The following is a 12,725-nucleotide window of genomic DNA, read 5'->3' as shown; positions in this document are numbered from 1 at the left end:
CAAGTGACGTAGCAAGTGTCTTAGCTTTGTGAAAATATTTTGTAATCGTCTCAGTCCCTTTCTTAAGTGTAGCAAGTTGGTACTGCGTTTACATTACATAAGGTGAAGATTAAGTTGCGAACAGGTTGTGCAAGGTGGTCCAGACGTCATGTGAAGTGGTGCACTCCAGAACTTGTGCAAGAACATGATCATACAAGGATGATTTAATGACCAAAATTATAAGTTGATCAAGCAAAATCCATCGGGTGTGTTCTGGGTTGGGATTATTATCAATCGTTGGTGGAGGGATGACGGAAGTGCCATCAACATGGGTGTACAATGGGTTGGCTTTAAGGAAGGGAACCATTTGGGCTTTCCAGAGTAAGTAATTTTCAATATTGAGTTTAATGGTAATAAAATGACTGGCCAAATTTAGAATTGTGGTGTTGATGGGGGGAGGTGTTTGGGATTTTTCTGAGGAGTCTGGAGAGGCCATGGTGGCTAAAGAACAGAGGAGAAAAAAAAAATGGTGATGGACGTGAGTCCCTTAGTTGGCTCTGGATACCATGCTGAAGTAAATAATAGAGTGCTAAACAAGTGTTTGACAAAGTGCCTCAAAGGATTTCAATTCATTAATAATTTTCTAATGTTTGTAATTCTGCCATATTACAAACTTAAATACACAGACTTCAAATAAAAATTTTTCACAATTTACAGATCAAATGACACATGTCCACTGAGAGTATTCTCTCATCCTTCTCATTTATTCTAGATCATTCTAATGTGTAACCAAAGCACAACTTGCATCTTCACATGTATTGTTGTTGTGTTCCTCTTGTGTGGCTAAGCAATTTCTCTCTTTAACACATAGCAACCTGTTTTGCCAATTCGTGCTCACAAGTATTTGAACAGTTGTAGTGCTCCAGTCTGCATAGATGTATAGGAGTTGCCATATAATCTGGATGATTGGATCTAAGGTCCAGTTTTTGTAGGTTTTGGGCTCCTGATAGCTTTTTGGACTGTTTCAGAGTCTACTTCAGAATTGACTTATCCAAGGTTAATTGTTGGCATACATTGAACTTGCAAATGAATATTGTAATGTTATGTGATTTGTCTCTCACTCAATGCAGTGTCATTGTTGCATCAAATCACCATCGCAACGAAAATACTATCGAACATAGTTCTTGTCTATCCTAGATATGAACAATCTCACTCAGCCATATCCTTAACAACAATATTATAGCACATAGTTTTGTTAGGCAATAATAACAAATGTTATTCATAATCTTTGTACTTTAGATTTTAATTGACATGTGATATGAACCTGTGGGAAAGGAATCCCTTGAACCCACAATCAATTTGAAAACTCTCCAAGAAAGCCAAAATCAAGTCAATGGATGGAGAACCTAGACCCCGTTGAAGAACCCGTCTCAAGAACCCAGATTACAAAGGAGGAACGCCACAAAGGTTGTGATTTACCTTTGATAAGTTCAAAAGTTTAATTAAGAACAGGAGGAGTAAAACTCAACTCACAATGAATATATTCATCTAATTTCATAAACTTATTAAAATGAGGCTACAAAGAGTATTTAAAGCAAAATCTAATCAAACCTTAGCCAAAATAAATCCCCATCTTCCAAAAATTTCTCTGGATGAACAGTGCCGCAGCTACAGTGTGGCTACAATACTCACTACAGTAAAACCCTAACCCTAGTTCAATAAAATGCTCATTGTGTGAATAGTGCCGCATCAACAATGTGGCTACAGTAATCACTACAGTAAAACCCTAAACCTAGTTCAATAAAATAATAACTTTTCCAATATGCCCTTACATAGGGCCCCTTAAGTGCTTCCCTTAATAAACTCAATTATTCTAAACTAATAAAATAAGTCCTTAAATGAATTAAACAAGTTGAAAGCCTTTAAGTGCCCAAAGTCTTTAAGTCATGTTGTTGCCCTTTCCCTAACTTATCAAATTAATCAAAACTAAATATTCATCCTTTAAGCCCGTCTTGAATGTTGGGCTCTTGCTAAACTCGTTCCCAAGTGTTAGAGCTCCTTAATTGTGCATGCACATCCCAAGACAATTAAAACTAGTCATTGCCAAAATGCACAGGGGTTTAATAAGATACACAAAGAAATATTAGAAATTAAGGGTGATCACCAAAATATAGATCCAAATATTCAGCTATATCCGAATTTGCATTAAAGTCTATATATGCAATCCAGATATCTACTTGGGTGGTACGATTTTGGCCCAGACAGGTACCCAAGCCTTAACTGATTACCCGAGTTGTCACCATATACCGGGTTTAGTTATAAAGGGCTTGCTATTAAGTTTAGATAAATGCTTAGCTACAAAGAGATTTTATAAAAGTGAACTCACAAATTGACATGTCCTAATATAATACGTCAAATTGTAAAGTTACTTATATTGTAAAATAGATATAACATATCACATAGAGTCAGTTTGTAAGTTTATTTTTGTGAAATTTCTTTATGACCATAGTATTTCTCGTAAGCTTATGAATATTTTATAGGTTTTTTTAATAGTTATTTTTAATTCATATTTTCACAAAAAAAAAAAGATATTTATCATATAAAATGCATGTAACACGCAACAATATACACTATATTTTGGATATAACATTGTCTAATGTTATACACATTATAATACAAACACAATAAAGCAATATTTTCATTTTAAGAAAAGCAAATAAAATGTAAAAAGCTCAAGGTAATAATCAGTTGTAACTCAAACACCAATTATTTAGGAGTGGTTAAATTGATGCTGGAGTATTCTGGAGTTGGAAGTAGCTCCAAGAAGAATTTTGAATTTTAGCATGTTTTTTTATTATTATTTAAAAAAAGAGCAGGAAAGTCACATATCCAATAGTGACCTCCTCCTAATTTTATTAATAATCCCCTCTCTTATGACGGATAAATACCGTGGTAACAAGAAAATGTCCGCAGGAAAATCAACAGGACCGCAGCCAAGGAAAACAATCTATGACAATCTTATGACAAAAACAAAGGAAAATAGAAAAAACCACAAAGACAGAGAAAAAAACCCTAAACTTAGAGCTGGGAGACCTAAGAAGTCCAACCGGTGCAAACCACGAAGAATCCGCAGAAGAGCGCAATTATTAGAATAGACCAAATCTGCACCTATTACCAATCCGCCACCATATTACCTTCACGAAACACATGTAGAAACTGGCAATGAAGAGTACGAGTCAACCCAATAATTTCTTCCCAAAAATCCTCAAGGTACCACCACCTCGCATCCACCAAGAAATAATCACCATGGAATCCATTTCTATAATCACATTAGAAATATTTAAAGAATTACAAATTCTCAAACCTTGAAGGAGCGCAAGAAGTTTCGCTTTGTTATTTGAACCATAACCATTAGGAGAGGCATAAGCCTTGACAAAACATCCTGACTCATTCCGAATAACCCCACCAATACAACAAGGTCCCGGATTTCTAAGCCTACTACCATCCATGTTCAGTTTATACCAACCCGGTGGCGGCTTAATCCACTTAACCAATTTGCAACAAGGAGCTTTTGGCACAATTGGTTTGATCCGCAAGGCCTCCAAGATCTTCTCATCCCAGTTAGACAAACACAAAGGATGTTTTGCCCCAAGACAAAGGGAACCAAGGCAAACACAAATAGAATGAACAACAACTTCATTAGTTTCTCGAATACCTTCCATTCTTGCCAGACATCTTCGCCTCCATAGTCTCCAAGTAACAATGATAGGAATGATGCCAATAATAAAACCCACCTAAGAAGAAGAGCTAGCATGTACATAAACACTACAGGGTAGAGAGAGAGAATTCACTTTTATTAGATTAACAACCATAAGGAAAATTAACTTTCTCATTGCAAAAACTATTAACACTATTCACCCGACCTAACCCAAAAACACACAATGCCGACCTAGCATGAAAACATGATTCCCAAAAATTCACTTCCTAACCGGTTCCATTAACCGATTACCCAACCAAAAATTTATCTCGAAAAAAATGAATTTTTCAACCCGTTTATTGTTGATATAAATTCTAAATCATAAGGCTAGAAAAATATGATTACCATTCTATACAAAAAAAAGTCAATTGAGAGTTGGAGACTCGACGCTATTCTGATTTTGCTTTTTTTAAGAGATTTATATATATATATATATATATATATATATACATATATATATAAATATATATATTAGATTAGTGTGCTAGAAACATTTTGTTTCCATTATGTGCAAAAAAATGTCAAATGAGAATCCAATCTCTATTCCATCTTGTTTGATCACTATTATCAAATTATTTTTTTGCATGAATTGTGTTGCAATTCCAAGCATATCTTCGAACATGTATTCTTTAGGCAAGAATTTTTCTCATGGGAAGAGCTTTCGTTACAAGCCATACATGTTGGAAGTCTTAAAAGACTAGATCTTACTCAATATAACAATGAACAATTGACCAAAGGGACAAAACAAAGCACTCTTCCATGTCCTTGAGAGCTGTAAAATTGGTGCAAAAAGTGTACCGAAATGCTTGGGCAAGTAACTGGTAACCACAATTTTCAAATACTAGCATCCAGTTTTTCCAAACATGGCCTAAGTGCCTGACAACATTAAAAATTTAAAATTTACCATCTGTACAATTAGTAAAACAAAATGATGTTCCAATGGTTAACAATACAGTTAACAGACTTCAAACTTCAAAGAGAGCACAGTGTGCAAATTTGCAATACAGATTTCCTAACATAATAAAATGTGGTTTCTGTATATAATAGTGTGAGGATTAGAAAGAGAGCACAACTCCAAGTGGGAAGCAAAATTGAAAACTTCAGCAAGCATACAAAATGGGAACATCCTACACAAGCTCTATGTTCACTGTCATGATGTTGCAGTAAGGGATGACGGGAGCACATGTGCAGCCATTGGAAGAAGCAACTCAGGTGGCATACTCTTTGCCAACATTGCAGACATCACCAATACCCTTAGATCCTGTCACAAAATCACATTCTGCATATAAATAAAACATTCATAAGGTAATCATATATTTTGGAAGATTTGAATTGGCAATTACAAAAACTAAAAATACTAATTTAAAAGTCCAAAGTTGAGGGAAACGACAATCCAACACTTGATAGTCCATAGATATTCAATAGTTAATGGAGAGCACAAGACTTAAAGTAGGCCTTCATTTTTATTTTATTTTATTTTATTTTATTTTTACTTTTCTTTTCTGAGTAAATTAGAAGGTGCATCAACTTTGGACCAACAACAGACAACCATTCCTCATTAGTAAACAAAACAACCAACCGTTGATTGATAGAATATTCTAACCTAATCTCTTAAATATTCTAACCCATTCTCTTCTTCTTGATATACACAAGTGGCTGGGATGGATAAGCCATGTCACAAGTCCTACATATTGAAGCACAGACAAAACACAATGTGCTGAAACATTTATAACCCAGAATAAGCAAATTTCCAAGTGCTGAAATTCTCAGTACGTGTATAAAGAATCTAATGACTCAAAAGAGAACATCGATTTTACAGTTGAATGCTGATTATAAAGCATCTAATGACTCTACCCTGTAGTGGAAACTTGGATCTATCAGAGAAGGTTATATATGTTTGTTTGAACCTGAATGCTAATTATATATCTACTCTATAGTGGAAATAGTGCACATTACTACTTTCATACGACGCAAAAATCTATATTTACCTGAAAAAATTATCAAGAGATAAGTTAGCCAGCCAACTAAAGTTCTAAATAAAAATGTAAAACACAATAGGAACTTCATAATTAGGACTACTATTCTCTGACCCAGCCCAACTTGAAACCATTTCCAACCCAACCCGAAATTGGAGTATTTCGTTTGGCCGTTTGGCCGATTACTCGACCCGAATATAGTTTCGGAAGAAACGGGTATTCCAACCTAAACCTTTTTTTTTTTTTTGAGAAATAATCTATATATATATACTAGAAAAATTTTACCATTCTATACAAAAAATTTGAAATGGTCTATTTCAATGCTTTTTTGTGATTTTGTACAGGAGTTTGTGATTGTGCACTAATTTGCTTGTTGATTGATAGGACCAAAAATCGCTTTATTTTTACTTTGGGAAGCACTAGGTAACAAAGGTCATCAAAATATTCCAGTTTGTTCTTTATCCTCCCTCATATAAGGTCGTTTGGTACCACAAGGTCCACTACTTGATAGCAAAACAATACTTCGAAGACAACACCCACTCTATGCACTTTGAATAGTTCTAGACAAAAAAGGTCTATTTATTTTTGCATGAGTAATACTTTTCTTCATTCTAGGCTTTGTCATCCTCTATCATGCCTACTATGTAGCACATTTTTAGTGATTTTCATTTAAATAATTCATAAAGGCAACCACTTGAAGTATATCACGTCAACATATGTGAGTGAGGATGATCAAATGTAAGATAGAGTAGTATTCCTCTTTTTGCATAAACCTCTAACAATTGGCTAGGACTGGGCAATATGATTCTTCCTTCCACCTCAAGTGCAAGAGGTTTATGCACAAAATCTTCCTTAAAATGGTCCTCTTTTGCATAGGTCATTGTCAAAAATTTGCTCCTGAGCACAAGAGCAAAGATTCATAGTCTATTATAAATAATATAACTCGTGAAATAAAAAATAAATAAAACTAATGGTCCAACAAAATATGATCTCTTATTCGAAAAAGAAGTATGAACGATGAAAGCAATGTTTTTAACATTAGATAAGTAAAAGATTCCTCCATCCCATCATTGTGGACTACTACAAAGTAGCTATCCATGCAGCAAATACCAAAAAAGATGGAACAAATTAATTTAAACAATTAATTTGTGCTAAGTTGAAAACTTCATGCATGCATCAGAGCGTCCACTTTATATAAGTTATATTATATAAACACTTGTGAATAACCCAAAAAGACAGCACCAAGACGCAGCCTGGGCAGTGGCAGCTGAGTCAAGCATCCTCAAACCAAGGTAGAAATGCCAACCAGAAGATAGGCCCCAAAAGAGCTACTAAATATAAAAAGGATTCCTCCCATGCCCATCAGTGCTATAGCTGCAAGTAATCTTCAATCGACCTCATTCAAAATATTTTTCAAATTTATCTCTACATAAAGAAAATATATATATATCTGTTAAACATATAATTAATTGAAAGGACTATAAGAAAATATTCTTCAAATATGAATTTTACTAGTTTCTAACTTGTAGCTTTCCGTTACATCTTGGGAGTCATAATTAATGGATGGAGCCATCAACCAGTTTTGTATGTAGATAAGAGCTTCAACTGCTGTTGCGACCAATGAGCTACAAAATGAATTTGAGACACAACCTCCAAAGTTAAATGAATCTTAGTATTGGAGAAAGAAAATAAAACAACAACAAAATTAAGTTAAATATTGAAATCCAAAAGAACTTTTGAACAGTGCTTCATACATATTCACAAACAAGCCAAAACATAATATTTACAGCCAAAATTAGAAATTGAAGATGCTGAATACATTTCCATTCACTCCTTTCCAAAAGAGATGCAACTTCACAAAAATTCAGTAGATACGATTTAAAATTATAGTTTTTATCCTAAAAGGAGCATATAACATGTAAAGGTTTTTTAGGAGCATTAAAGTGGCTGTCGCATGGCCTCATTTCTTTTTAGAGTTCATCTCAACTCAACTCATCTAATCATTACAATTTTTTCAAATTTTCATACAAAATAAAATAAACAATTCAATTTTTTTCAAATCCCAAAACAAAAATAATATTAAAAATATATATTTTAATAATATTTTATTCAACTTTCATCTCAACCCAACTTAATTCAGCGCATCTCATCCCAAAAAACAAACGAGGATAGTCGGGAGGATGGATGCATTTAAGAGTTATATTGTTTCATTTGCAATATGGATGGAAAGGATGTTGAATTTTTTGTAGTGTTGTTGCCTCCATTGGTCCATATCTACAATAAGTTTAATAATCCATTCTTTTTCATAAGTTTTTTTCTGACATGTCTTGTAAATAGGGCAGATGCTCCTGTACGGAATGAATTTGGATCATTTACATCATCAATATTGAAATAAAATAGGATAAGAATAGAAAATTGGAAGCACACTAAATAAGACTCAATAAGAATTATAAAATAGTTTTCAGCATACAACTAGTGTATTGAAACTGAAAGGAATACCAATAGTGTTTATCATGGCTTCGATAAAAAAATAAAAAATGTTTGGTCATAATTGGTTAATATTATAAATGTAGTCTAAACTCTTTTTCTACATAGAAGAGAAATCAAAATTGTTTTTTAATTACCACGGATGATTTGCGTATACTACTTATTATTACTTATGATATATTCATACATTTCATATTGTTTTATATGTAATAAAACAATGATGTTTATGATAAATTAGCATAAAATCTTGAGACATCTATTAATTTTGTACATGAAAAGAGTTATAGAGAAGCAAGTTAAAATTTTAATCAATTTTAATCAATTTTATTAATGGAATTGTATAAAAAATATGCTTTTATGAGACAATGCAAAAGGTTTTATTAGAAGAGTTGATTACCTCGCCAATATGATTTATAAAGTCGGTTACTATATACCCTAAAGCTTCTTCAGCAATTGAGGCAAACATAATTGTTGCCAATTGTCTTATACCGTCATCTAAGTCCACATATGCTCGACAACTATATGTAATGATTACTTAAATAAATGAAACCCATACATATTAAAATTTTGACATTTATTAAGCATAACATAAAATCCAAACATAAGACACGTACTGCGGTTGTGAATTGCTCATATACTTGCAATGATAACAAAGAAATGTTTCATTATGTTCATATCTTGTTGCTTTGTAACATCCAATGCAAGACATGGAAGATCCTACGAAGTATGTTCTCAACTAATTTCTACCAATTAAGAATTTAACAATGTTGAATCAGGATTTAAGGTTTATTTATAACATCTTTTGTGTAGATAAAGGAATCTAATCTTTTAAATGAATCTGGTTAGGACTATTAAGAAGGGATAAATATTAGGAGAATTTCATAATTCATTACTAACAAAGCCAAACAAATGCAACTGAATCAAACTTTTGGAATACACCATAACACGAAATTAGAAATGACCAAATTTAATAAATGAGCTATAAATGCCAAGAGATTGTATATGAGAAGAGCAATTACCAAGAAAACGTGAGGAAAAAGCACGAACTGCAGGCCTGAGAAAAATCAAGAATAAGAGAAAACATCAGCAGATAAATCACAAAAACCGTTCAAAATAAATAAATAAATAACACACCTGTTTGAATTAATTAGGAGATACATATATAAAAAATTTACTGTTAAATTTGAACCTAGATAATTTGCTTCAAGTGCACATTAATGATTCAAATTAGCACTTGACATTAGGAAAATACCATAACAAAATTCTTAAACCAACCTTGGTTATGGAAGAAGCTAAATAGGCGTGTTCATCCGGGTTCCAACCCGGGAACCCGGGTATACTCGGACCGGAACCCGGATCTCAAATCCGAACCAAAACCCTGACCGGATTGATCCGGGTCAGATTCGGGCCGAAACCCGGGTAAATCCGGGTTTTTAAAACCCATAAATCCGGGTTCCGGATCGTATCCGGATTTATTTATTTATTTTTAACCCTTTAGACAAACATGAAAGAAGCCTTTTTAAGCTTCATCGACTTCAAATTCCAGATACACACTTTCAAAAAAAAAAATTTCCAGATACACTGGACTCAACTATGGTGTTTATGGAAATTTTCTTGGACTGAAACAAGCATGGATGAGTACATTATTTATACAAACAGAGAGTGAAAATGACGAAGTAAATAAATTTGGGCTTTTTTCCTTCAAGTTTCTCAACAACCAAACAGATAAAATAGAGAAAGTCGATACCCAATACAGATTAAAACAAAAAACAAGTTTCCAAACATTTCAAAAATACACGGTCACCAGCAAATCAAAGCATCCATCAACCACTGCACGACCCATCTCAACGGCAAACAGATGCAGCGACGGCGAAGGAGATGCTCCCAAAGGGGTTACGATGGCGGCGGCTAGGGACCTAAGGTTTCTACTTCTGTGACAGCGCAACGAGAGAGAGAGCGAGAGACAAGAGAGAGAGAGAGAGAGATATGAGTCGGGGGGTTTACCAGAATAACGATCTAAGGTCGAGGGCGACAGAGATGCGGAGACGGCGTCGCGATGGCAGCGGCAAGAGACTAGGGTTTCTGCTCGGCAGCGAAACGAGAGAGCGAGAGACGAGAGAGAGAGAGAGAGAGAGGGTGAGACGAAGACAAGTCGAAGTGAGTGTGAGCCCGGCGTGGGTTTTTTGGTTTTTTTTTTAAAGGACCCGGGTACCGAGTTTAAACCCGGTACCCGGGTCTCTAACCCGTACCCGGACCGTGTTGGTCCAGGTTTTATAATCCGGGTTTCGGATCCGTTATGATCCGGGCCGAAACCCGGAACCGGAATTCGGTTTCCCGGGTTTCGGACCGGGCCGGGAAAAAACCCGGCCCGGATGAACAGTGCTAAAGCTAAAGAGATATTCCACTTAAATACAACCAACCTCTAAACAATAAGAAAGGTATTCATTTTACAAGAACTGCAACAGAATAAATAAAATCCATGCAAAATTTTTTATCGATGCAAGAGCAACTTTCATATTCAAACCCAACATAGTTCTTTCGATTTTCAAACAGCCTTTCAATTTACAAGTAAATAATCTAACAAAAACATCTACCTTTACACATTTGCATATACAGAACCATTAAAAAAAAAAGCAACAAACCACTTAGTTCTACGCACCAACATTTACACGTCCACCACACAGGAAGGGAAAAAAATATTTACACGTCCATCGTTCAAAAGAAGGGAAACAAATAAGTAGAAATAGATATATAAAAACTAAGAGGCAGAACAAACAAAAAGAGAAAAATAATCAAGAGAAGAACCAGACCCACAACAAATCTACTACAAGAAATAAAGCTATTCCCGGCGACTTACGTCGCCGCAAATACCACCCAAAGTCGCTGCTATTAAGTAATTCCGGCTAAATATATTTGCCGACACTTCGCCGCTTCTAAAGAGCCAAGTAAGACATTTTGTGCCAAATTTTGCAAATGGACACAAATACTACACATTTCTGGCAATAATAATCGCCGAAAATGTTATACATGATCGCCAGTAAAAGGTTCGTAAAAATCGATCTACTAGTCACTAAAGTATATTTCCGATGATTAATAGTCTCCGAAAATATAATACTTCCGATGAATTTAAGTCACTAGTAAAACTCAATACACATTACTAGCGATAGTTGACTTTTGTTGAAAATACGAAGTCCATTATTTGCGGTGATAAAATACTCACCGCAAAAAATGTCTGGGCGAGTCAATAAGCTCCAAAAGACATTTGCAGCGTCGTGTTTACTCTCCTCTAAAACATTCCTGGTGAGTTATTTTCACCGGAAATGTTTTTTTTTTCAAAATCTGATTAGTTTGCTTGTTTTTTGTCGTGGTTGTATTTTTCCTAATATTTGTTTCTTTCATACCAATTAATTGCTTGGTAATAAATTAAAAATGCTAGATTTGGATAAATTTATATCTGATTTGGCATATACGTCAACATTATTCAAATAACCTCAACATACATATATTTAAAATTCACCAGGATTTAAGACTTTTTACACAATACCATCCAACATATCACAATAGAATATAAATTTACAAGTGTTTTTCGTTCTAACTATAAATGTCTAACAGCAAGTTGTATTCATGAATGCACCTGCTTCTTTATTACAAGTGTTTTTTCTTTCTAACCACCATATTCCAACGAGTATGGGAAGAATTGAATTTGGTTCACCGGTTTTACTTCAAGTGCTTGAACACAATTGTAAAGAAATGCCATAAATTTCTGCAAAAACATAATATTCAAGGCCAAAGTTACAAGGCATTCAATTCATAATCACCTATATATAAACGGGCTCAAAACTCGTGCATTATTTTTCCTTCCATAGTGTTCAAATTCAATTATTTTATTCAATACAACAGTAACACCGCAGACCCACTCATTTTGTGAAATGTAAAAAAGTTTGTAGCAACAAAGTCATAAATAAAATAAAAATTACAAGACTCAAAGCTGTAACCTTTATGAATAAAAATTACAATACTCAAAATTGTAACCTTTTACACATGAAAATCACCCCACAAAATATAAAATACCAACTGTGTGGGTTTTAGGAGTCATATATAAATATATATATATATATAGAAGATATGAATTATTAAGTCTGGCCACCTTCCATTCGGATTATAATCCAACCTTCCATTCAAAATATGTACAAAGCTCAATATCAGCTAGCTAGCTCTACATGATCCAACTCACTTATATATTCTATAATATACTGCAACACATATGCCTGATGATTAATTAATGTCGATCTGGAAATTAAAACTTATGTTTATCTATATATAATATAAGAGATCATATATGTACAACCACAATTCTAGCAAAACTTGGCCAAAATCCTAGTGAATGATCACGATCAATACACATTATCATGGGTCGATCACAAACCGTAATCATTATCTCTCCACAAAATGCATGTACAACATTATTGAAGTTTTGCAATAGGAATTATCTCTCTTTCTCGATCTGATCTCTCTCTAAATATACA

The sequence above is a fragment of the Juglans regia genome, chromosome 7 (assembly GCF_001411555.2).
Source record: "Juglans regia cultivar Chandler chromosome 7, Walnut 2.0, whole genome shotgun sequence".
Taxonomy (NCBI): Eukaryota; Viridiplantae; Streptophyta; class Magnoliopsida; order Fagales; family Juglandaceae; genus Juglans; species Juglans regia.
The sequence above is the reverse complement of the archived record's forward strand: the minus strand, read 5'-3'. Positions refer to the sequence as shown.